The following is a 25,748-nucleotide window of genomic DNA, read 5'->3' on the forward strand; positions in this document are numbered from 1 at the left end:
TGTGATCTGTCAAATAAATACAAATCTTAAAAAACAACAACAACAACAACAAAAAAGAAGGCTAAATCCAAGACAGCTAATTAAGGAGTCCAGCTTTGGTGGAGTAGTCAGGTCAGGAGGAGGTCCGGACTCACCTGGAGATCCAGGTGTGGCATAGTGAGAACCACACCCCACCACCTACTTCAGGTCCTACAGCTTTGAGACACAGATAAGGCTCATACCCATTTCATAGGTGGCAAAAGTGAGGTCAGAGTGGCCCATGATTGCAAAGTAGGCAGTGACCAAGCCAAGTCTGGAGCCTAAGCCTGTCCAACTTGAGAGTCCAAGGCTCAGGGGACATCCAGTCCTCCTGACTGACCACTGCTGTTTGTTTACTTCAGGATGCCTGGGCTCCTCTCCCCTCCCTGACCACTGTCTAAGCCTTTGTGAGGGACTTACGTGTGGCCAGGAGGCGGGAGCTAGCCCGGGCCTGAGTCCTTAACAGTCACCTGCCCCTTTAACCTCCCTGGGCTCTCTCAATCCTGCAGACCCAGAATGATCTGTGGTCTGGATGTTGGGTGGCTGTGTCTAAAGGACCATGAAGTCAGTCCCATCAGACTCAATTCTCCCACCTGAAAACTGGTGTTTTCTTCAATGTCTGAAAAAGAAGTACGCCCTCGGTTCTGCCCAGTCCAGGGAACGCAAGCCCCAGAAGCTTACAGGCTCCCTGAGGGCATCCCACCAACCCAGCAGCCCAGTCCCTCCTTGTATTCAGGTCAGCGCTGTACCCATTTTGCAGGCCAGTAGACTAAGAACCAGGAAATATGTCTGAATTCTAAGTCTCAGGGTACTGAAAGCAAGGTGGGGGAAATAATGAGACATGGGAGACAAGGGAACAGAGAACCACACATGCCAGGGTGAGCAGGCAGAGTCCTGGGGCACAGCCCACTAGGTCAAGGGGGTCCCTTCCCCCATTTCCAGCACCCCCCAATCTCCCAAGGAACTGGCCCCCTCAGTGGGGGCAGCAGCTGGCCACTTGGCACTCCGTGGAAAATTGATTTTCCACAGCTTTTCTTTTCCAGACCTTTCCTCTTCCTGGTTCCTCTGCACCTCTCCCCCGCTTACCCCCAACCCGCTCTGCCCAGGTCAGAGTTCCCCAACCTGGAGGGCAGGATGGGTTTAACACTTTCAAGCCCAAGACTCGGACCTCCTCCCTCAGAGAAGGCCAAGCCAGCCTGGGGAATGGCAGAAAACACCCCTGTTCTGGCACACACCTTAGAATCCAGCTGACTCTCCATGGCCAAGGATCAGGCCTCTTTTGTGTACCCTAACGGGGGGATGTGGATACGTGGAGCCCCAGCTGTGTTGTGTGTGTGCGTGCACATGTGTGTGCACACACAGACCAGGCTCCACTGTGTTGGTGCTCCGGGCCCAATCTTAGGGAACTGTGTGGCTGTGGGCTCCTGCCCGAGGATGGAGCAGACCTACAACTGCTTCACTGGAGTCGGGTATGGGGTCCTCTGGGGAGTCCAGCACGCCCACATGTGACTATGTATGTCCATCTGCCTGCATGTTTGCCAGAGGCTGTGAGTGTAAGCATGATCACGCTTCCAGGGTGGCCACAGCTTATGTGACCTGGCCTGCACCGTGTGTGTGAGCTGTGTGCACTGGGCTATGTGGAACTACGTGCGCCAAGTGAGCGTGTCTGTCCCAAGCGTGTGCCCCGGGGTGTGCCATGTGGGGAGTGCGTGAGCGCACTCTGCCTGCCAGGCCGCAGGGCCTCGTGGGGCTGCTGGGGATGGGGTGACTCACGTCTCCTGAGCTCATCCTGCCGCCTGCCCGCCCAGCTCACCCTGCTCTGCTGGGCTCATGGCCGCCAGCACAGGGTGGGGGTGGGGGGTGTAAGGTAAGGGGAGGCGCAGGCAGACACGGCAGGGAGGCTGGCTTGATAAATAACCTGCAGCTTCCCCAGGCCTTGGAGAACAGGAGCCTGCAACACAGAGAGAAGCGGGGAGTTGGGGGAGGCAGCCCCGGCCCCCACGGCTCTGGCTGCCCTGGCCCCCACAGCCCAGGCTGCAGCTCCGGTTCCTGTTTCATCGAAACCTGAGCTGGGAAAAGCCTATCGGGTCATCTTGCCTGTCCCGCCGGCCGCCAGGCCCAGGCAAGCTGCCCCTCAGGGGACAAGCCCGCAGCCTGGCCGCCCAGCCAGTGGGTGGGTGGGTGGGGGGAGGATATTTCTGTCCAGACTAAATGCAGCTTCAGGCCTCTGTCTGCCCCCCCACTAACAGCTGCTCCCAGGGGCCCCCTGGCTCTGCAGGGCTGACTAAATATAGTCCCCCCACCCCAGCAAACCCCCCAAGTTCACCTCTTCCTACTGGCCCCACCCACATGTGGGCAGGGAGGAGGCTGGGGAGCCCACTGTGTGATCTTAGGCCAGTGTATCCCCCTCTCTGGGCTCTCAGATATGAAACATCAAGTGTTACTCAGCTCTAGGCCCTAACACACCTAACAGGTACTGCTGGAGAGCAGACCACAAAGGTGACTGAACTGGGGTCTCCATCCAGGGAAATAAGGGGCAAGATCCCCTCCTCCAAGTGACTCCAACCTGCTTCAGTGAAAGAATGGCTGGGGGGGCCTGCCCAGCACCCCAAGTACCTGTAGGCTTATGAACATGGGCCCTTCCACCCAGCCTGGGCAATACCAGGCCCCTCCAATCTGCCCCAGCCGGACCCTGGCCAGGAAACAAGTTGTGCCAGGTTTGGGGTGGGGGGCGGACACAAGAGCATGACAGCTGCTATTTCCTGGAGGCCACAGTCAGGCACAACCCGGATTCCTGCCTGGCTCCACACTCCACCAGACAGCCTCTCCCGGGCTCCAGTCCTCAACATGGCACCCCCTTCCCCAGCGTCTACACCCTATCAGACCCTAGCCAGGGTCCCTGTCTCACCGTACTGGTACAGGCAGGAAGACAGTGCCAGAGGTACCTTCTGGGTTGGGCTGGGGAGAACGGTGGTCTCTGCAGGGTTCAACAGGCGGGGGAGACAGCCCCACCTTCCCTCCTCCTGCCTGCCTGCCCACCCGGCTGCTTCCCCCAGCCCCACACGCACCAAATTCCCCACATGCCTGTCTGTCTCTGACAGCTCGCGCAAATACTTGGCTGCGCGGGCACCCGCTGTTCTGAGCCCGCTGCGCCTCCTCCCCTGCCTTCCCCGGGGGGCTCTGCAGACGCAGCCAGGGATGGGAGGGGGCCAGAGCCAAGAAGCTTGGTGGGCAGTGGCGGGGGGGCTGGGGGAGGAAGGGAGCAAAGGCAGGGAGGACCAGTCTCAATTCCAAAGCACCATCCTCGGCCCCCAACCCTGGGGTACTGAGGGGACCTGGGAAGTCACTGTGAGCCAGCTCTGGCTGGGCGGCAGCTGCTGACACCCCCACTGTCCCCCGGAACCTCCCAGGAGGACCTTCCGGAGGCCTCCCACTCGCCTCAGCCGATGAAACAGCATCTGCCACCCCCGCGGTGGCAGCTCAGGACAGGGCGGAGGGCACCACAAGGCCCCTGGGGAAGGCTTTGAAATCTGGACTATGGCCCGGCCCCTCCTGGCAGCCCTGGCCTCCTACCACAGGCCCAGCCTTAGAGCATGGTGGGGGGTGCGTTCCAGCCCTCCTGCAGTGCGAGGGGCGCACCGGCCCAGCTGCCGGGCCTGGGACATCTCCACTTGGACTGGCTGTGGGACTTTGTTTGCCCCCAACTACCCTCCTTCCTGCTTTGCCTTGCCTCCCTCCCAGGAGACCAGTGGAGGAAACACTTCCTGAGAACGGCTGGGATTTTCCGCTGGACGCTGCCGTGCTGGCAGGCGCCTTATCTCCCCCTACCTCATTCCTTCTCCCAGAGCCACCCCTGCAGCTATATCACACTCCTAACCCCTTGTCTGTAGCCAGAGAGACCTCCTCCCTGCCCCACCGCTCTGCTACTTGCCTAGGCAACTCTAGTACTGCCACCATCCAGTACATATCCAGGCGGTCTAGACACTGAATGAGACCTCAGGGAATAATGCCCTCCATTTTGCAGATGGGTATATCGAGGTCAGGAGAGTCAGGTGAGGGGCGCCTGGGTGGCTCAGGCGTCTGATTTCGGCTCAGGTCATGATCTCAGAGTCCTGGTTTGGAGACCCGGGTCAGTCTCTCTACTCAGCGGGGAGCCTGCTTCCCACCCTCTCCCCTCTGCCTGCCTCTCTGCCTACCTGTGATCTCCCTCTATGTCAAATAAATAAATAAAATCTTTAAAAAAAAAAAAGAGAGAGAGAGCGAGTGAGCGAGCGAGCGCCTGGTGACCTAGGCCTCCGCCAGTGCTATTCCTCTTACCACTACCTCACTTTTCTGTCCAGGAACCCATTCAGCACCCCCAGACTACTGGAGGAACTGGGGTAACTCCAAGCAGAACTGCTTGGTGCTTTGGGTCCAAATGCCCAGCTCGCTATCCCAGGCTATCCCCCCAACATTCTCAAAGCCTCACGATGGTCCTGAAAAAGAACCCCAAATGTACTGCATTTGTGACGCTAGACTTTGGGGTAGAGCCTCCTCTCCCCATTGCACAGATGGGGCTGCTGAGGCCCCCAAGGGAGGGGGGAGCTGCAGGCGGCCATGAATCAGAGGGGGAGCTGGGAAGCCGCCCGGCCCTGCCGGCTGTCGCTGGAAGCAACAGCCGGCATTTCCTCCTCACACTGGTGCCTCGGGAAGCGTGGGCAGCAGGCGGGTGGGCAGCGAGTGGGTGGGCACCGCCGTGAGGACCCCTCCTGTGCCCACAGGCCAGCCGCATCCCCCTGCTCCCTGACTGGGCCCACACAACCCACTCCCTGTGCCAGCCGGATTTCCAAAACAGGGCAGACCAGAGGCAGAACTGAGTTTCTGTCTCAGGTACAGACTCATGTCACTTGAGGGCACCATTGGGAAGCCCCTCCTCTCAGATCCTCAATATCTCCTGGCGTCAAACGAGATTGAAACATGACCATTCACGCTTCCTTTGCAGTAAAACTCATGGTTCTGTGATTCTAGAATCCCAACACGACAAGAATCCTGAAGAGAATCCCTCTGCTCCAGGCATTCTGATTCTGAATTCCTGCGACTAAAAATTCTAGGCCACCAAGATCTTAACACTCCCAGGAAGAAAGGGGGCCAAGCCCAATCTCAGCTGGGTCCACAGGCCCCACTAGCCAATTCCCCATCTAGCTTTGGAGAAGGTGGGTCAGGCAGGGGAGGGCCTGGGTCTTTCCCATCAGGGTCAACAGGAACTGGAAATGAGATGGGTCTGGTGATAGAGCTGGTCTAGTCCTGGAGCGCAGGCCACCCCCTCGTGGCACACACAGCCACTGAAGCTGCAGATGTCAGGAAGCCCAGCCCTTGCCAGAATGCAGGCGGGTAGCTAGGGGTTTGTGAACCTGCACCTCCACCCTGCAGCTCAGAGGGAGAACGGGCGTCAGGTCAGGGCTGGTCTCCCTGCTTCTCAGGTTCCAAGCCAAGCTCCACGCTTCACCTTCCTGTCTTCACCACCCACTGCTTCCTCTTTCCCACCACAGTCCCTCACCTCTCAGGCTCCCAGGTCAACCCCAGGCCAGGCCAGCTGACAGCCAGCCAGGACAAAGGCTCTCAAGCCCATCTGACAGATGGAAAAACTGAGGTCCTGGCAGAAGACATGACCTGCTCAAAGGCTAGGCCCCAGCAGCTTACTGGTCCCTGGCCGCCATCTCTCAGCCCCAGCCCCACCTCACTTACAGGAATCCTCAGCCGGCACAGCGTATCTCCACATACCAGTCGGGTCACCAGCGCAAGCATACCTCCTACCCAACTGTCCTGAGAGCACTCATTCCTACAGAATCGTCTGGCTATTCGTTCATTCATTCTTGCACTCGTCCACTTGGCCAATCAGCCCACCTCCACCACCATGAGCCAGGCCCCCGTTAGGGAGACGAGGGCCTCAAGGAGGAGAGAGCAAGGTGCCTGAATGTCAGCAAACACAGGGCAGTGCCCACTGTGTGCCAGGCAGTGTGGAAGGTGCCCCAAACAAGCAGATCAGCCTTGGCTGTTCTCATTGCGCTCACAGCCAGTCAAGGGCATTACCAGGACCCAACCTCACGTGGCAAGTCCTGGGGCAAGTCACAAACTCTCAGTTTCCTCATCTGTATAAGGGGATGCTAACAGCATCCCATCACTGGGCTACCGTGGGGATTTAAAGGGAAGTGAAGGCTCGAAAGCGGCTAACACAGCGCCTGCCCCAGTCCAGGTTTAGGAGGTTAGCCATCGCCATCACCATTGCGACAACATATTATTATTATTATAGTAATAACTGGAGGACAGCAATTGATTAGAGCAGCAGCTAAAGCTCTTCGAACACTCAGCTGGTGCCAGACACTGAGGGGACAGGAAGGAATCACTGCCACATCCCATTGCAAGGCTGGCAAGGAGCGAGCTCACAAAACCCTGTAAGCATCTGATGAATGAGGGAAGCAATGACAGGAGGCATGGCCCTGCCTCTAAGGGAGGTCCACTCCAGCATGTGCTCATGGGTACTGCACACGTATGTCCAAGCACTTCGGTGGGCACACACGTGCCCAAGGGAGGAACCCGGGAGGTCCAGCAGACGGCAAGTTCTGTGGAAGGGGGAGAGGAGGTCATGGACCAGAGCTGCCCAGGGCTGCTCCCAGCCCCTGTCCTACCCTACCCCGCCCAGCAGCACTGAGCACACAGCAGAGGGGACTGTGGCCAGAGCCGGGACCATGCCTGGCAAGGAGAGCCCCAGAAAGATGCTTTGCGTAGTTCTGGCCACCAGATTACAGGCCTAGGCTAGGCTCTGGGCGGGGGTGGGGGGCTGCCAGGTGCTGCCCCACAGGAATCAGGCACCAGCATCGCACTTTATACCCGTTCTGGCATGGCACATGAGTGATCCTGCTGGTAGGCCAGGCGAGTCCAAGGAGGTCAGAAGAGGTCACAGGGACAGGGGCAGGGGGAGTGGTGGGCTCCAGGGCTACGTGGGGTCCACTGGACAGGGGAGGTTGGGTATAGAGCTCCCACAGGGCCACCGGGCAGGCCTGGCTCTGCCCTGCTGGGGCCGGCAGCTGGAGGGGAGTAAATATAGCGCGGGGCGTCCGGGCCACATTCCTGGGAGGCCAGCACGGCCCGCCTGCCCGCTGCTCTAGGCAGAGCACAGCAGCCAGGGCCCAGAACCGCCACTACCCTCTTCCCAAACAAACAGAAAAATAAAAAATAAAACCAGCTCTCACGCCCAGCGCAGCCAGGGGGAGGGGGCAGGAAGGGGTGGACAGGGGAGCAGGCAGACAGAGCAGTTGCCACGGTTTCTGTTCCGCTGAGGAGGAGGAGGCCAACAAAAGAGGAAAATGGAGGAAAAGGGCAGGGAGATGGCCAGAGATGTCAGAAAAGGGGAGACGATGTGGAGGAGAGATGGAAGGTGTGACAAGGAGAGGCGTGGGGGAGGCAGACAGGAGGGACAGAGGAGGTGTTAGGGCCAGTTGTGGGAAGACATAGGCAGCCTCTTGGGGTCAGTAATTCAGCAATTCAGTGACAGGGACGCCCCAAGGGGGGGTGGCAGACAGACAAAGGGGGCTGGGGCAAGGGGCTGGCTCCATGGGCCATGAAATATTAAAGAACCTAGGCCAGTGAGTGACAGAGGTCATAGAAATAAGGAGACTAGCCATGGAGCTACCAGGACCCTGAAGCAGAGGGCGCCTCACTCCCCACCCCCACCCTCTCCACCACCTCCAGCAGAGCCAGTCTCCCCAACTCTCCTGCTGTGGCTCTTTTCTGTCTTTCCATCCAAAAGGAACAGGCTGAGGGTGGGAGGGGCCGTGGGGATTAGCCATGGCAGGGGACCTCTGCGATTCCCTCTTCCCTCTGGCTGAGCTGTGTGCAGTCGGCCTTCCAGAGCTGCCAGCTACCCTAGCAAGAAGGCCAGGAGGCCTGTCAGCACAGCCGCTGCCACGGGTGCCTCCTGGGGAAGGAGGGGGTAGACATCCAGCTTCCCCTTTACAGAAAAAAAATCAGCCAAGCCACCACTTTCCACAGAGACCAGTGGGGAGGGAAGTCCATGCCTCACAGCTCAGCTGAGCCAGCGAGTCCAGAGCGAGCAAGCCAGCAGGTCATTCCCTAGCCCTCCCACCCCACTCCGGTCCCGTTACCAGCCTCATGACCTTGGCCAGTCCCCTTGTCCCTGAGCCTGTGTCTTTGCCAGGCCCACACCATCCTAGACTTGGTGTAAGCAAAGGAAAAAGAGGGCAAGCAATAGGCTGAAAACCTGCTGGGGGGGAAAGCTGGGCTAAGCACCTTCACGTGCCTAACTCTCCCATGTCCTATGTGGTCAGGCCTCATATCAGTCCCATTCTACAGATGGGGAAGGGAAACCTGGAAAGGCAAAGTGATGTGCCCAACCACACAGCCGGTAACGAGCAGAATGGAGATAGAAATGCTAAGGGTGAGTCACATAATCTTTTCTTCATTTTCACTGGGGGATATGAAGTTCTCGTCCACCGCAGAAGCCAACTTTTATCGCGTGCTGTGGGTTAGCGCTGGTGCTAGGCACGAAGCAACCATCCCTGTGGTCCCCCTGAAAATGGCTGTGTGAGGCAGGTACTCTTATGATCCCATTTCAGGGATAAGGAAACTGAGGATCAGAGAGACAACGCATCAGAAGGTCAGCCAGCCAGCCAGCCAGCGGCACGGCCAGGATATGGAACTAGTGCTCAAACATACTTATCTGGTTGAGGTCAAGGGAGGGGGGTAAGAGGACCCAGGAGAGAACCCAGGACTCAGTGGTCCTACTGACCTCCAGAACACACACCATTAAAAGGTCAAAAACAAGGTTACAACTGCTGTGCCAGGGAGTGGCCAGCAACTACTCTGGAAACAAGACATGAGCAGAGCCCGTGGGAACCCGGGGTGAGGGCACTGCCTAGGAGCCTGGCATAGAGCTATCTGCCTGGTCTACCCAGAGCCCCTTGTACTAGGTAATGCAAGCCCCTCCCCCAGCATGGGGATACTGAGGGTCTCCAAAGTCGGCCACTGGAAGCCCATCCTGTTGGCCCCAGGGTTCCAACCTGCACCCCAGGGCCAGTGTGCCAGCAATTAATCACACCCCTGCAAAAGCCCCCAGTGCTGGCGGAAGGGGGGCAGGATCCCCTCCCTCTCTCCCAGGCCCTGTGAGCCCAGAGGGAGGCCAGCATCAGAGGCAGGAAATGAAGAAGAATTTGCGATCTAATTGAGCTGGCGGGGGATTAGGCGGCAGAATGCAATTACAGGGGCTGGAGCTGGGCCAGGGGCACTGACACCCCAAGATGTGGCCTGGCCCAGGTGACTGGGCCTAGCCAGTCTCTGGCAAAAGATACCCTACTATGAAGTGAAGGTCGGGAAGACAAGGATTGGGGCCAGACAGCTCTTCAGGACATAGAGGACTGTAGCGTTCCAGCTCCATGTCACACCCAGAAGCAAGAAGTTTTCCTGGGAATTCTTCCCCAGGGAAGAGCCCCGCGGACTCTCACATGGGGAGGAGGCAGACAGAACACATGTAGAACATACATTATCACAGGCTCTGCTCATGCATGTCCACACATGTGTTCACACTCCTAGAAAAAGCACCACATATCCACATTCACTTGCATGGGGACAGACTTCCAACCTGCAGACACACAGCTCTGGCCCTTTGCTGCTACCGGCTCCAACAAAGGGGGGGGGGGTACAAAAAAGAACAAAAAAAAAAACCACCCATGACCTTAAAATCCTTTTATTCCCATAATCACAGGCTGCCATCGCCGTGGATACGCGCTGTCACCCCGGCCCCAGCCTGTCTCCCTCCACAGCTTCCAAAACTCCCAGCAGGCAGGCAGACGGGGAGGCTGCCCAGTTACTGCCAGGGAGGGCAGAGGAGGGGAAGGACGGGGTGGGAGAGGTTCAACGCTCCACACACACACACACTCAGGGCCTCAACGGGAGAGGAAGAGACTCAGAAAGACAGCCTGGCAGACAGAGAAAGAGAAAGGAACACAGGCACCAGCGGCGAAAAACAGTCACAGACCACTCACTTACTGCCCGCATAGCTCAGATATGCCCACTCCCAGATTCATTCACACACCTCTTTCCCAATTCAGACACACTGCTCAGGGAGTCAGGGTCTCCCAGATTTACAAGAATATACAAAACACACAGACACAAATCACAAGTACACACTTCAAAATTCTAAGCACACACAACTCAGAATATACATATTCCCAGATTCACAAGGATAAACCCAACTTTCAGATACAGACTCAGATTCACAAACACACAAGTACAGATGCAATACAGATCCACACAACTCCCAGACCCACAGACTCCTACCCCACAAGACAGACAGACAGACACACATTCAACACACAGATTCACAGATAGGATATGCCCTGAGTCATATGCACACATATCACCTAGCTTCCCACATCCCAGACACACAGACGAGACCCACACAGCCTCATCGAGCAGCTGACACTGCCTTGGGCTTTAGGGGGCAGGTGGACTGGCTGGGGGATTCCTGGGTCTTTGAGGGGGCCAGCCCTTTCTCGTTGTCTGTAGCCTGGGAGGTGGGCTCAGAGTTGGGGGGAATGAAGGGGAAAGTAAGAGAAAGGGAAAAAAAAAAAAAAAACTTGAGTGGGATATTCTTGTTGGGCAGTAGCGCGTGAGTAACTGGGGAGGCTTTTTGTGGTCTGGTGAGTTCCAGCTATGAGTGAGAGTTTAACTATTAATACACTCAATCAAGGACACTTCACACACACAGGCACACATACACAGGCTAGGACAGCACCAGGTGGTGGGGATCAGGGAGGGAGAGCACCAGAATAAAGGGGGGGAAAGCCCCAATTCAGGCCTCAGGGGGTGGAGAAAGTGGGAGGAGCTTCTATCAGGGGCCTGCCTCCAAAGCAGGGCCAGGGTCAGTGATTCATTTCAGCAGTCCCAGAAAGGTGGGGCTTGACACAAAGTAGGTACTCAGAAAATACACACTGGGGCAATGAATGACTAAGTTATTTACACATAAAGAACAGACAATAATTATAACAGTAATAACAATAACCAAGCCCTGCCCCATTCTCAGCCAATAAGGCCAGGCTCCAGGAGTTAGCTGGGGAGTTGTTAGTTCTGCCTTAATGGTCATCCCACCAGACAGTGGGCTCTAGGAAAGCAGGCCCGGGTCTGGGTCTGGCTCATCCATACATCCCCTCATTTCTCCACCATATTCTGCATCCTAAAAAGTCAGCTGATCTCAGCCCAGCCCACACCCCTACCCCCCAGAGAGACCCCCATTTCCATTCCACTCTCCAAATAACTAGGTGGGGCCCTAAAGAAGGTGGGGTATTTAATTCCCAGAGACTTGGTTCTTTATCCAGATACAACCCTGCTTGCCACACTCCTATATGCCTCAGTTTCATATTCCCCAAATGGGTAGAAGGCAGTCAAAAAGCTGAGAGAGGCATCAAGAGTGGGGGCTCACAGTGGGAGCCCATGGAACAGAGGCCTGGGCTGGCCTGGGCCCTGGATGCAGAATCCTCCCCTCCTTCTCCCTTCCCCCACCCAGCCCAGCCCAGCCGGGTGGACATTCCAGGCCTCACGTGATAAAGACGAGGCCGCTGGCCCACGGGTAAGTCAACAGGCTCTGTCGGGGGAGAGATAGGAGGCCCAGGCCAGGGTCACCTGCTGAGCCGGGAAAACAGCCGGGTCCAAATACACACATAAATAAGGCGCCAACAGACAGACAGCCAAGGAACCTCTGCCCCCACCTTGGAAAGGGAGGTGGCTTGGGAAAGGGAGCCACAAGGCTGGCTAGGGGCTTCCCTGGGAGAATCCTAGCTCATGCCAAGAAGAGGTTGGGGTGCTTCTACCAAGCTCCCCAGGGCTGACTGGGAACTCAGAGGCCAACCTTTCCTCAGCTGTTCCCACTCCTTCCCAGGACAAAAATCACCCCCTCTCCCTCCTCCCCAAGGAGAGAACGATTTCCGTTCTGGGAGGGGGGGTGACAGCTGCAGAGCGGGCCACTTCCCCCGCCCCCCCCACCCAGCTCTTGCTTGAGTCTCATCCAGGGAAACTGCTACATCAACACTACGCAGTAGTAGGTAGCACCGACCTCAAGTCTCCCCTCATCGTTCTCAAAAAGGGCTTTGGGAAAAGACTTCGGGTACCAGTTCCTAGGTTTCCGGCGGCAGTTGGGACCCAGGAGACGGGGTCTTTCGGGGGGGGGGCGGCTCACGCCAAGCTTAGACCGGTACGACCCGTAAAAACGTCTAATTTAAATGCTCTCAGTTGCACGGAAGGACACCCCCGCCCCCGCGGGCCGGGGCAGCTGAGGTGGCGCCGGGCGTTCAAATAGCGCTCCAAACAAGTCCGCAGCGACCGCGCACGCAGCCCCCGCCAGGCGGCCCCAGCGGAAAACTTGAAAGGGACTCTGTTTGCCAGCCGCCCGGGGCGGCTCCGGCGGGGGCGAGGGCCGAACGATCACACAAGCCCCCCTCCCCAGCGCTTCCTGAACAAACGCAGGGCGGTGGGTGGGGAGGGCTGGGCCCACCACAAAAACGAGGACTCCGAACAGCCTTCTCCGCTCACGGAAAGGCGGAGGTCAAGAGGCTGGCTCCCTGGATCCCGGTTCGGCTACCCCCAAACACGAAGATGCGACTCAAAGACCACCCAGGATCCAGGGGGCAAAGTAGGGCGCGGCTGCCAGCCCTTCAGACCCCCGTCTCAGTTGAAGGAGGAAGGTGTTAGTCTTTCCAGATGAGTCCCTACAGAACCCCCCAAATCTGCTGCCTCCTTGCAGCCCGTGGCACCGGCCCAACTCCGCGCACCCCTTCCGAGCGGGAAAAAAAAAAAGAAAGAAAGAAAGAAAAAAAAAAAAGGCTATCTTGCTCCCTCATTGGGAGCTTCAGCTCTTCTGACAGGTCCCGGAGGCAGCCCCCCATTTAAAAACTGGGGTCACTCACTTTCGGTCGATCCTACAAATAAACAAAGCCAGGCGCACCCCGCACTCCCCGCCGGAAAGCAGCCCATTCCGGGAGAGGACAACTTCCCCCAGCAAGAAAATTAACACATTCTTCTCGCGGCGGTTCAGCCCCTCGCTCTAGGGAAGCCAAGGGGAGGGGGGCTTGCGGGCCGAACTTCATGGGTACATTTGGGGTCAGAGCAGCGAGGCTGGCGCCTGGGACACCCGCCTCCCACACTCCGCAGCCAGAGGAACACCCCCATTCTGCCTCCCTGGCTTTGCACGCCGCTTGGCCACGCGGGGTTCGGGAGACAGGCTGAAAGACTCCCCAAGGCTGGGGAGGACGGGAAAGAGAGGCCGCGGGGCGCGGAGGTGGTGGTGGGGGGTGATACTTTGACGGAAAAAAAAAAAAAGGTCAAACTTGATCAGCCCGCCAGGCACCCCGCGGGCAGCGGGGGCGAGGAACCGGAGGGAAAATGTAGAAGTGGCCGCCGCCCCCTCCAAGTGGAGAGGGGAGAGACTCAGCCACGCGTGGTCCAGGGCAGCAGTTACCGTAGCCCCCAAAACACAGGGCTGCGAGGGGTCTGACGGGGGGAGTGTGCGCCGCAGATCTCCAATCAGCCGCCCCCGCAGGCGGAGCGCCCGCCCAACATCCAGAGGTGAGGACCAGGGCTCCCGCCGCCCCAGCGCCCTCAAGCTCGAGTACTTGGGGAGGGGACGGTACCCCGCAGGGAGAGCCTCACCCCAACGCACGGCGCCCAACCCGCAGTCCCCGACCCTAAAACCCCTCTTTTTGTCTGTACTCAGTGATCTGCGACGGAGCCGACTGCGGCTTGGGGAGGCTTGGTTATAGCAGCGGACACCGAGCGATCACCGGCGCTAGGGCTCCCAGGCTCCAGGGCTCCATGGCTCAAGCTGCCGGCGCCCCCAGCCCCTCCCAAACACGGACCCCTCCTTCCCCGTCCCTGGCTCTCCGCACCTGAACTTCGGGGGAGCCCGCGCCGCCAAACTTTCCGCCGACTTGCAGCGAACTCCGGCCCCGGCCGCGCACCGGGCCCCGGGGGAGGAGAGGGAGGTAGGCGGGGAAGGGGAGGGGGCCGGCCTCCGGGGGGGGGGGTCGGGGGAGGGCCGTGGCCCGACACCTACCGGCTCTCAGAGTCGTCCAAGCCGCCACGGCCGCCGCCGCCGCGAGGCTGAGGGGGAGGGGTGGGGCGGGGAGCTGCGCTCCGCTCTGGGCACCACCGCCGCGGTGCGCTCCGCTCCAGCCGCGCCGCCCGCCGCGCCCGGGTCCGGAGCCGGAGTCACGCCGCCGCGGCTGGCCCGAGGCGGGGAGGGGGGGGGAGCCTGCAGCACCTGCCCCTCCTCCCCCTCCCCGCGGCCCAAATTAAAAAACAACAAAAAGCAACTAATCACCCCCGAGCGAAGCGCGGCGCGGCGGGCGGAGGGCGCAGCGTGAGGCGTCCGGACTCAGCAGGCGGCGCGCATGGCTGGGCGCGGGCTGGGCTGGGCTGGGACGTGGGGCCAGGCTTCGGGAGACAAGGTTCGGGCGATCTACTCGCTCGGCTCGGGCGCCTGCTCTCGCCGCCGCCGCCTCTGCTGCCGCCAGTGCCGCCGCCTCTACATCCCCGCTCAGGCTCCGCCGCCTCTGCCGCCGCCGCCGCCGCCGCCGCGCGCCCGCCCGGGCAGGAGCTCTGAACGCTGCCCGGGGGCTGCCGGCAAAACCCGGACCGGACTCGACGCTCCCCCCCCCCCACTCCACCTCAGCTCCCCTCCCTCCTCCCTCCGCCTCCCTCCCAGAGCTGCTCTGGCCACTTGGACGCCGCAGGCTCTGAGGCCGGAGCCGCAGCCACTGCGCCTGGAGCTCCCCTCGCTCTGACGAGGTCGGCCCAGGCTCAGCTCCCCCAGCGTGCCCCGTCTTCATCTCTTTTCTCCGCAACTTTACAAAAAATAAGAGGACCTTCCCTATTTTGTGAGGGATGCATGGGCTTGGCAGCCTACCTTACGGGGAAACCGCCGTCCTTCTGGCCCCTCTCTTCGGCGGGCCGGAAGCGACGGGGACCAGTAGGGAGGGTTTGGCCGCGCCCCTCAGCTCAGGTGCGCGAAGGGCCTGGAACTCCTAGCTTAGGGCACTTGGAGCGACTCTGGGTTCAAAAACCCCACCCTTCCCACAGCGCTTTCTGGGACTCAGTGGGCTCTAGCTCCCCGGGAGAAAAGGGACAGAGATTTCTGTCCCCATTTTACAGATGAGAAAACCAATCGGAGAAAGGACAGTTTATCTCCTATGCCAGCATCAACCCCAGCCCTGATTCTTGGGGCTAAGGCAACTACATTGTGGTTCCTTGGGACCGTGGCCTACAAACTCGGAGCCTGAAACAGTGCCTGGCACAAAGCAGCACTCAATAGAAACTGGCTGAAAGAGAACAAAAGCCCAGTGGGTACAGATTTGTGCCCAAACATCCTTGCCCTCACTCAATGCCCCCTCCATCTGCCCAGCCTGGGCTAATCCTCAAGCTGCAGATGTCTTCTCTTCACCTCAGGGACCCACAGAGCAAGCCCCAGGCTCATATAATCCCAAAGTGCAGATAATCCCAAAGTGGGAAGTTTCTCTGAATCTGTGGAATTCGTAAGGGTGGGTTTGTGTTTCCTCCAGGCAGAAAGAAAAAAAAGACAGGAGACCCTAATGGGGGAGGAGGAGGGCAGTTGGGGAAGTCTGCCAAGGGTTAAATGTACAGCCCCAAATAGATTGCAGCCCAGATAACAGGGAGTTAACTGCCTCGACCTGGTGCCTCCAGCCACAGGCACAGACAGCCTTGGTGAGAGAACTGAAACCAGCTCCCACCTCACTTCTTCTTCTCCTCTATGTGGCCAGTCTGTCTCCAAAGCTGGAGAGGGCCTTGGGGCCTGGGTCTTGGGTGTGTGTGTTGGGAGGCACTGGTGCCCATTCTCCAAGCATTCTAAATTTGGCCTTGGGACCTTGACCCAGCAGGGACAGGGGAGTAAGGGAGGTGTCAAAGGGCAGAGTTCATCTGAAATGTGTTGCTTCTCTAGTCATCCTGGCCTCCCAAGCCACAGGCAGTGACCCCTCTCCAGGCATCATGGACACTACCTCCCCTCCACAAATGCTAAGAAGTGTCCTCCCTTAACTAAGTGCCAAGAATGGCTCCAAAGGGAGGTGTTTAACCCCTCCTCTCCTCTCTCCCCTCTTCTCTCCAGCACCCCTCCTCAAAGCCATCCCAAACTAACATACCATGTGAGTAAAAGCAAGGTACTTGCTATGGGGACCCAGCTTTAAGACAACTGAACACCTCCAGATCATCACCCCTAAACTGCTTTAAGATAAATATTCTGGGCCCCACCATGAGTGTCAGGTATTGTACTGGGCACCCACCACATAAGGAAAAAGGAGGCAGGGTCCCAGGTCTAGATGCTTGGGGATCTCCAAGTACTTAGCCCACCTCTACCTACGTTTCTGACTGTGAGGGGAGACCTATTCCCCAGGAGTCGGCAACAGGTCTCAGAGAAGTAAGAGCAAAGAAACGAAACTCAATCCTGCAGGCTCTTGCAATCTAGGCTCAGGGCAGAATCAGATTCTGCACACCCCAAAAAAGCTTCATGTTGGGATTCATGGGAGAGAGTGGGTCATAGCTCCACGTAAGGGAATTACTATTAATTATCTGCTTTTGTTTTTTAAGACCTCTACAACAACACCCCCCCTCCACCCTGTCCCCACCTCCCAAGTGAGGAGGACAAAGGCCAAGGGGCTGCAGGCTGCAATGAAGATGGCCAAATCATCCCAATGGTGACTTTCTCAGGCAAGCAGTATTGGCATACACCAGGCCCAGTTGAGAGGTTGGATCTCGGAACCTTCTCCTTCTCCTGGAAATTAAAAACCTACAGGAAGACTCAGACTCTCACCAGTTCAACCCAGGTAGGAACCAGAAAAGAGAGGGGCAGAACTGTCCATCTGGAGAATATAACATGAACAGGAAACATCACAAGCCATCCACACAGAACTCTGCCCCTCACAAACAAGGCATCCAGGGAGGACTGCTGGGAGGTCTCTGGCCCTGGGGAAGATCATCCCCACCCAGACCCTTTCCACAAGATTTGAAACCACCCTGGTTCACTATTTTCTTCTCTCTCCTCTCTCGTTGCCTCCAATGAGGAATATTTAGGTTTCTCAGTGTTACTCAACCAATTAGTTTTGCCTCAGCTATCAAATTTCTTAAGGCTCTAGCACCTTGAGGGAAGAGAGAAGACCTGCACCCTCTTTACCAATCAGTCTGGGACCCTGGATACTGCTCCCCTGGATTCTGGTTAGGATATGTCTACCCGATGTTTACGAAGCCCTACCCTGAGCAGGGCATCAGGCTAAACAGCTAAGGTACATTAGCTCATTTAATCCTGGCCTCACTGTCAGCAGTTGTGTCATCCCTACTTGTCAGATGAGGAAACTTATATGAGACGGGCACCAAAGTTGTTCTTCCGAGAGAAGCTTCGTAAATACAAATCTACCCTGGGATTCACTGGCATAGCTTCCTCTAGTGAATCCTCAGAACTCATAAGGCTCTGCCCAAGCCCCTTCCTCAGCACAGCCTGGCTTCTCTAATCAGCCCTACCCCTCTGCAAACCCTGGGCCCCGCTGACCACCATCACCCAACACTGGGGGTTCCCCTTAGATTCCCTAAAACTACCGTTCAAGTTTCTGGGGCTGTGTATACTGTTCCCTCCGGCCAGGAGGGTCTTATAGCTTATCTCAGGAACTCCTCATGGAAGACCAAGGGCATGTGTCACCTCCCATTTCTTTGACTTCCATTTCCAACTTCAGTTTGGCCCATATTGACAGGGCTACCACTGGCCTTTATACAAAGTAAAAAAAAAAAAAAGTAACCTCTTTGGACAAAGGTAGATACACCCTTTTTTAAATTCATATTTTTATAATCTCTACACCCAACTTGGGGCTTGAACTTGCAACCGGGCAATCCAGAGTCACATGCTCTTTCCACTGAGCCCCTAGCTGTCCCATAGAGGTACACCCTTTGGATAGTAGATCACAGACTGTCTCTCAGTGCCCCTACTCTCTTTACCAGGCGCCTTCTTGCAGTGGAAGCGCAGAACAACTGTACTCTGTGGCCTGGTTTTGGGGGCCCTCATCTGTCCCTTCTTGTGGCCACAAGTGCACAGATGTAGGTTTTTTTTTTTTTAATTTTTTATTAACATATAATGTATCATTAGCCCCAGGCATACAGGTCTGTGAATCACCAGGTTTACACACTTCACAGCACTCACCATAGCACATACCCTCGCCAATATCCATAACCCAACCACCCTCTCCCTAGCCGCTACCCCTAGCAACCCTCAGTTTGTTTTGTGAGGTTAAGGCAGATGTAGTTTTTATTTGCTCCTTTGTCTCCTTGTCACCTCACTACCACCACCCATGAAAACTCTGAGTGAAAGGGAGGATCTCCTATCTGCCCTGCACCTAAAGCCTGGGCACTAAGTTGGTACCAGTAGTAACCATGGTCATCCACATCTTTCCGAGCACCTCTGATGTGTGGCACCGCACTAATTGCTTTCTGGGCATATGCTTATTCAATCCTCAGGCTCAGACACCCACTTAAGGTTACAAAGTAGCAAAAGTTGGATTAAAAACCATGCCTGTCTGTGGGATCTGCCTTTTCCAGGACTGTCATTTATCAACTAATGATGGCCATTGATTAAACATCCAATGACTGGGAAGTGGGTGCACAGGGAGGGGGTATAGGAGATAGGGTCTCCAATAAAGATGGCCAATCCAGAGCCTGGTCTAATGTCTATCCCTCTTTGGGCTCTACTTCCCTCAGTTGTATCAAAGAAGATGGGAGCAAGGGCATCTGGAGCCCTATCTCAGGGCAGGGTACAGGATGATCTTCAGTGGGGTCACACTGCATTGTGACCTCAATCAAAATTCCAGGCAGGACTGGGGGTGCAGATATGGGCAGGGAAAGAAAGAGGTTTAACTGCTCAGACATCGGCCCAGGGTTTTGGGGTCTCAGCCATCATGTACTGATTATTGGCCCTTAGGTCCTGCCACAATGACCATTGAAGGAACAAGAAAGGCGTGCAACTAAAAAGAAATTTGAGAAAAGCCAGGTCTATCTCTTAGGAAGCCAAGGCCCACTCATCCCTGAGAAGCCAGTTTGGTGACCCCAGCTGGGATCTCAGCTGTAAAAATGCAAGAAGGGAGGAGGGCATTGTGGGGGGTGGCAGGAACTCCAGTCACAGAACAAAATAACTCTGGGGTTAAGTTGATAGGGAGCAGAGACCAGGCCAACACACATACTCACACTCTGTACTTTCCCTTGCCACAGACTTGCAGACATGCTACGCACATGCCAGACAACCAGACATAGGCCCATTCTCTGCCAGCCACAGGGAAGTCAGCCTGTGTGTGAAGGGAAGAAAGAGAGTAGAGACAGTGTGGGGAACACCAGGCCTCTGAGAGTAGTCCTTGACTTCTCTTAGGCACATTCGTGGTTCAACTGTCTGTACTATGGGAGTGTGACTGTGAGCTCCTGGAGGCCAAAGCTATGGCTCCAGGCACCCTCCCCACCCCATCAGGAAGAGGGAGGGACCAGAGGGTAACTGAATGGGGCCTTGTTGGAGGGGGAGGGCAGAGAGTCCTAAACTTGGAGGCCCTACATGGAGCCCAATGAAGGGGTACCCTCAGCATCCAGAGCTAGCCTGCCCTGAAAATGCTCTACCCACCCCTTGCAGGCGAAGGTGGGGTGGTCTGGGGAAGCCCAGCAGAGGTGGAGGGGTGGGGTTCACAGACCTGGCCCTGAAAGCAAAGCAGGGTCAGAAATGCCCCTTACACTGGGACTTTTGAAAACAGGACCTAGTCTAAAACCAGAGGACCCCACCCATCAGCTTCTACTCTGCCTTGCCTTCAGACTCCAGAGAATGGGGTGCTCAGGTAGTGCCTGGGGGTGGGCCTGGGATGAACTCCTCTTTGAACTGGCGGGACTGGTTCTGTGTCTAGCCGCCTGGGCAGTCACGGGTTGCCTGCCATGCCTAGGAGGAGGGAGGCCTCAGGAAGGGGCCCCTTGTAAATCGTTAACTCCCAGAGCCACAGCCACTGCTGCCTGGTCCCCTCAGTCGTGACTCTGGTTCTCAGAGCACCTATGCACGGCCAGAAGTCAGAGGTGAGAGGTCAGAGCCAGAGGTCCCAGCACCTGGGGAAGACTATCCCTCAGCTATAGGAGGGAGGTGTGGGGGGTGTCAAGGAGGGTGTCTAAGGGGAGGTCCTTCTCTCAAAGTTCAGCGCTGCTCACCATTGTTTGCCCTCCAGCCTTCCTGGGCAGCCCTGACCTTTGCCTCTTAGGGAAGAGAGTCAGGAGCTCTGGGTGGGCCTCCTGGGGCAGCCCCTGGGCAAATCCTAACCTCACCAGACCCTTATTCTCCTCTGGGAGGTAATTATGCTAGTCCCACCCACTCCACCTCAAGGAGTGTCCCCAGGACTAGATAATGAATAGGCTGAGGAAAAAAACTAAATATTGTTCAAAACTGGGATAGGACCCTTAGCACTGTTCCAATCCTGCTTCCTGGTGCTGGTGCCCCCCAAGGGAAATAAATGCTGTCTTTCTGGAGGCGTTGTGCTTGGACATCTCTTCACATTGCCATTTTGCAAATAAGGAAACTGAGGCTGTGAGAGGGGACTTACCCAAACTGTGGCGACCGTACAGGAACAGGGCCAGGTTTGAACCAGCTTTGTGCTCTCAGGCTGAACCCTTGAAGGGTTCTGTCTCCTCAAATTCCTAAGCTACAGGAGAAGAGACAACCTTAAGGCAGAATGGGCGGGACAATCCTCCCCAGAGAAACAATGGTGTGTGTGTGTGTGTGTGTGTGCACGCACACGCGTGTGAGCGCAGGATGCACCCTATCACCTTTCCGTGAGCCCCTCCTGCAGCTGTCCTTCAGGCCACAATACCCCCCCCCCCGCCCCCGCTACCAGGTGCTTCCACAGGGGAGACTTAGCTGTTTGTTATATAGCCCACCCGCTGCAAGAATTCTCCTGCCTCAGACAGGCTAATGAGGGAGGCTACCACCCTTTTTGCTAGGGAGGCATCTCTGAAGCCTAGGAGATGGAGACCAAAAAAAAAGGAAAAAAAAATCAACTTTTAATCGAGATTGCAGATTCAGAAAAGATTCATAAGTGAAATGATTCCCCAAGGAAATATAAAAAGTTACTTACGGCACGGCTAAATTGGGCATGCTTCAATCAGGGGCTGTTGAGAAATCATTAAGATATACAAGACTTTTTAAAGACATATATGAGCTCCATTAGGAGGGCTGGCCATTGCTCCAGTTAGAGTGTATTGGGCCCTGAGCTAACTTGGCCTCCTGTGTCACTTCCTCCCACTTGAACCTATGGCTGGGGAAGGAAGGGAAAGTGGGGAGAAATCCCACCTGCCAGGCCCCAGGGGCCACTGCCAGAGGTTACCAGTACCCCCAGGGGCTCAGAAACTCTAGCAAGGGAGAAAGGATTCTGGTTAGCTAGAACTTTTTGTAGCATTATAGGGTATGGTAGGGCTAGAACTACCTACTTCTTTTGAAAAACTAAAAAGGGGACTCCCCCTTTCTATCTCCTGAGCGCTTTTCTATTCCCTGGGTCAGCCTGAGGAAGCAGACACGCTGCTTAGAGCAGAATGCCCTCTCAGACTTGTGTCCTAGGGCTCTCTGCCTTGAGGAAGGGGACAAGTCATTCTGTTTGGTCCCTCACTCCATGGAACACTGGGGGAGTAAACCGCCCTGGGAGTTTTCAAGGATAATCATTAGCTTTTGAGAGGACATTTTCCCCTCCCCATTGTATCCACCTCCATTTCTCCAGTGGAAGGCTTATCTGAAGTCTAACCCTCCTCTCTTATAGCCTGTGGGGAGCTTTGTGCCCCTTGCCCCTTGCTTTCCTAGTCCTGGGACTTCCAGGGTGAGGCTAGGACATCAGTGAAAAATGGGTCTCTGCTGAACACTGGTCACCCTTCCCCTTCTGTGCATTCCTAAGGGGCCAGGACTCCTGGGGCTTGAGACAGGGTTAGGCTTTACTCATCTTCATGCTCTGTCAAGGGCCTGGTCCCTAGCTGGTGATAAGTGTTTTCTGAAGAGGAGAGAGGGCATCACAATTCAGCTGGGACAATCTGTCCCAAGGGGTTGGGTGTGAGGAAGAAAGGAGACAGGCAACAGACTGGTCAGGACATAAGTGGGTTCAAGTGGACCCTTCTTAGGCCCATCTACCTGTGTAGGCCCGTCCTCCATCAAACCATCAAGAAAGGCAAGAAACCCGAGCTGGATGGTGGTAGCCACACTGCCTCGTGGGTGACCCGAATCCGATCCTGGCCAGGCCGAGGCGCTATTTTAAACCCCAGCCCCAAGCTGCCACCTCAGCCTGCCTGGCTCATCTCTGGTTACAAAGGCACTGCCCTCCTCCCAGTCACTTCCTCCTCCCCACTCTGGGAGCCCCCCTAGGCTGGTGTTGAGCTCAGTGCACCTTGGGGAACCTTGCTCTCTGGGGGCTTTGGATTGTCAACTGGCACCAATGCCTCTCTTCATCCCCTCTGCCCTGCCCACTTAGGCACCCTCTTTTTTACCCACACAAGAACCCACTGACTTGTATTCTGAATGAAAATTTCCCCACAGACAAGGGTTCTCTTCCCAGAAAATACAGGCACATGCTGGCCAGAGAGCCCAAAATGCTGGGCTCTTATTCTGCTGGGCCCAGAGCACACAGTCCAAGATAGGGCAGAAGCTATATGAGGAAAGGAAGTAGGTTAGACATAAGTAGGGACTTCCCAGCAGTGAGACTGTGCACCAGAGAACTTTCCCTCACCTCAACGCCTGCCTGCCTGCTTGTGTAGGAAGATGACTCCAGAGGGAGTCCCTTCCCCAGTTAACTGGCTCTAGGGCCTGTGCGTTGGGAGACTCAAGCACCATTTATCCAGCCTACAGAGCCTTCCTCCCTCCCTTTCCTGGAGGGGCCAGCTCGGCATTCAGGTGGACCAGCTGTCAGCTGGCTGGGCCCACTGGACTTCTGCACACAATCCTCCTACTCCAGGCAGTGGCCCCCACTGCCTCTGAGGTCTGTCAGCCCCACCCCCAGCCCAACATCAGCCTAGGAGACAGCAAAGACATTGCCAGGACACCAAGGGAAGGGAGGAGGCTGATCATCCATACTGGCTCCCTCCATCTCAAACTGGCTGGACAGAAGGCTGCCCAGGCAGCCCGAGGACCCCCCATGACCGCCTTTGCTCCCCCGCCCCCATGCTGTGTAGTCTCAGCAGTGAGGTATTGGCATGAAGCCTGGCGCAGCTGAGCAGTGACGCCAACAGCCCTGCCATCTCAGGCAAGCATGGCTCCCTCCAACCTGGCAGTTAGGGCCATGGTGGGGGGTGGGGATGGGGGTGTGTGTCCCACCCTCCTGGGCCTGAGACAGCTGGGGACAAAGCCATTTGGAAGCCTCCCCTTCCACTATTGCAGAGGATCTCTGGCATCCCTGTGGGTCTTGGCCACCCCTCCCAATCTAGGGGGCTGGTCCTGAGGTCAGACCAGTGGTTCTCAACTAGGGCTGATTCTGCCTCCCAAGGGACAATGGACAGTGTCTGGAGATATTGTTGGTTGTCACAACCATTGCTACTAGCATTAATGGGGTAGAGACCAGGGATGCTGCTAAACAACCTAAATGTACAGGACAAAGAATTAAATGGCCCAAAATGTCCATAGTGCTGAGGTTGAGAAACCCCCGGAAAGACTTTCCCCAACTAATCTGGGAATCTGGTAGGAGGCAGGAGTCATTTTACACACACACACACACACACACACACACACACACACGACCTCTTTCTCTCTCTCTGAGGCCAAGGCTTATCACCTCCCACCCCCACAGGGAGAGAAGGTACTTTTGCCATTCTGGCTTTAAATGCCCCTTGCAGCCTAAGAAACAGTGGTAAGCCTCCTGCCTGTCCACCTATGTACCCACCACCCTTGCTCTAGGTTTGTTAGAAAAAGTGCCCATGATAGGGGGCCTGGAAAAACTCTTCACTTGCCCATGAAGGGGGACTCAGACATATCCCACCTACCAGGTAAGCTCCATAGGACCTTCTTCCCAAGAGGATTCTGCGACTGTGACAAAGCTCGGGACTGCCCTGTCCCTCCAGGCCTGTTCCCAGGGGTCTGGCCCAGTTTGGAGCTGGTTGGAATCTCCGGCCTCCTCCTCATCTCCCTGCTCCCTCCCATTTCTATTTAGGAGGCAGCCATGGTGGCTCAGCTCCTATCTCTGGTTTCCTAGGGAGCTCTGCTGAAGCAGCCCAGCCTCCGTGGGTCCATCTGTCAGGGAGGCTGTTCCGCCCCATCGATTGCTGTTCCCAGGGGGCTGCGCTGTTTGAGGGACCCAATGTGGCGGCCAGATAGGAGGGAACCACACCAACAAGAGGGAGTGGGGGCAGCTTGGCAGCAGGCAGAGCTGAGGGGGGCTGACACTTCAGTAAGAAGGAACAAAGCTAGACAAGCATGTGAAATGCAGAGGGCCAGGGGCAGCAAGGCAGGAGGCTGGCTGGAATGACCTCTGAAGCCAGCTGGCACCCTCAAAACTCAGTTTTGCCTTTGGACACACTGAATTCCCACTTGCAAAGACAACAACAATAATAATAGCTGACTTTTATTGAGCAGGAACAGTGTGCCAGCACTGGATTGGAGGCACTGCACACCTTTGCTTTCATATCAGGCTCACAGCCGTCCAAAGCAGGTGCTGTTATGCTCTGACAGGAGAGGAAGAGGCCCAGAGAGGTTGAAGCACTTGTCAACAGCCACACAGAGGACCTGGAGCTAGACTTGGAGGCGGGTCAGCCAGGCCCGTGGCTGTGCCCCAGCCCCAGACAGACAGCCAGGCCTAGGGGGAGGAGGCGTGTCTGGCCAGGCCAGAGGCCCTGCCTGCTCTCCCCCTCCCAGCCCTCCCTGCGGAGCCGCCTCCTCCCCTGGGCTCTGTGACATCTGCCCTGCTTCCCGGCCCCAGACAGCTGCCCAGAGCCACGTCAGCACTTCCACCGGGGAGCCTGGAAACTGGCTCAGCCCCTGGGCGATGAGGGACTGTTGAGTCCCCAACAGGGTAGCTCTAAGAGAGGGTAACCCACTCAGCCGAGCAACTGCTAGGTCCATGTGACCTTGGGCAGGGTTTCTCTGACCCTTACTTTCTCCAGCTTGAAAAGCAGCTTTGGGAAAGGATTCATAAAAAGATACAGTAATGTCCTGGATGGACAGGGAGCAACCATTACCCCACAGCCCGAGTTCTGGGGTCTACTAAGGAGTCTACAACCCCCCCAGTGTCCGCTCGGAGCCTGCGGTCATTTAGCCGGTCTCTGGGGGGTGGTGAAAAGGAGGGTGGGGAGGTGTCTGTGCCCGGGCACGCTGGCGGGCTGGCTGGGGCCAGAGATAACCGGCGCCTCCCGGAAAATCATTAGCATCTGTTTGGGCCCCTGCAAAGTTGGCCCACTGGCGCCTCCGCCCCGCAGGAAACGGCAGCGCCCCCACCCGGGAGCACCGACTGGGTCCCCCTCCTCCTTTCCCTCGGGCTCAGCTCAAATTCTGGTGGTGACAACATCCACCCACCCGGGAAGTGGGGGGCCTGGGTGTTGGGCCACAGGCTCGGCAGCTGGGGGGCTTGGACCGCCCCGTCGGGGGCATCCTGGCAAGGTGTGGGCGGTCCAGTCCGCGCTCCAGGCAATCCAGGCCGGCTCTTGGTGGCGCCCGTGCT

At 56.8% G+C, this 25,748-nt stretch overlaps 1 protein-coding gene across 4 annotated transcripts in view; it reads right to left on the bottom strand.

Moving 5' to 3' along the window:
• The window catches only part of CXXC5 (CXXC finger protein 5), a 54,192-nt gene that overhangs the window by 21,052 nt on the left and 7,392 nt on the right, over nt 1-25,748 (bottom strand). Inside the window, exon 1 of one of the 4 annotated variants that reach the window (XM_013052432.2) lies at nt 14,969-14,989. The exons of 1 other annotated variant lie outside the window; for it this stretch is intronic. The gene's annotated coding sequence lies outside the window, so the exon portion shown is untranslated. Of the gene's footprint in view, nt 1-13,949; nt 14,054-14,116; nt 14,681-14,968; nt 14,990-25,748 lie in introns of those variants that run through there. 2 more of the 4 variants (XM_045075427.1, XM_004744823.2) reach the window with 2 other exon arrangements.

Source organism: Mustela putorius, unplaced genomic scaffold (genome assembly GCF_011764305.1).
Source record: "Mustela putorius furo isolate JIRA1106 unplaced genomic scaffold, ASM1176430v1.1 tig00000145_pilon_pilon_pilon, whole genome shotgun sequence".
Lineage (NCBI taxonomy): Eukaryota > Metazoa > Chordata > Mammalia > Carnivora > Mustelidae > Mustela > Mustela putorius.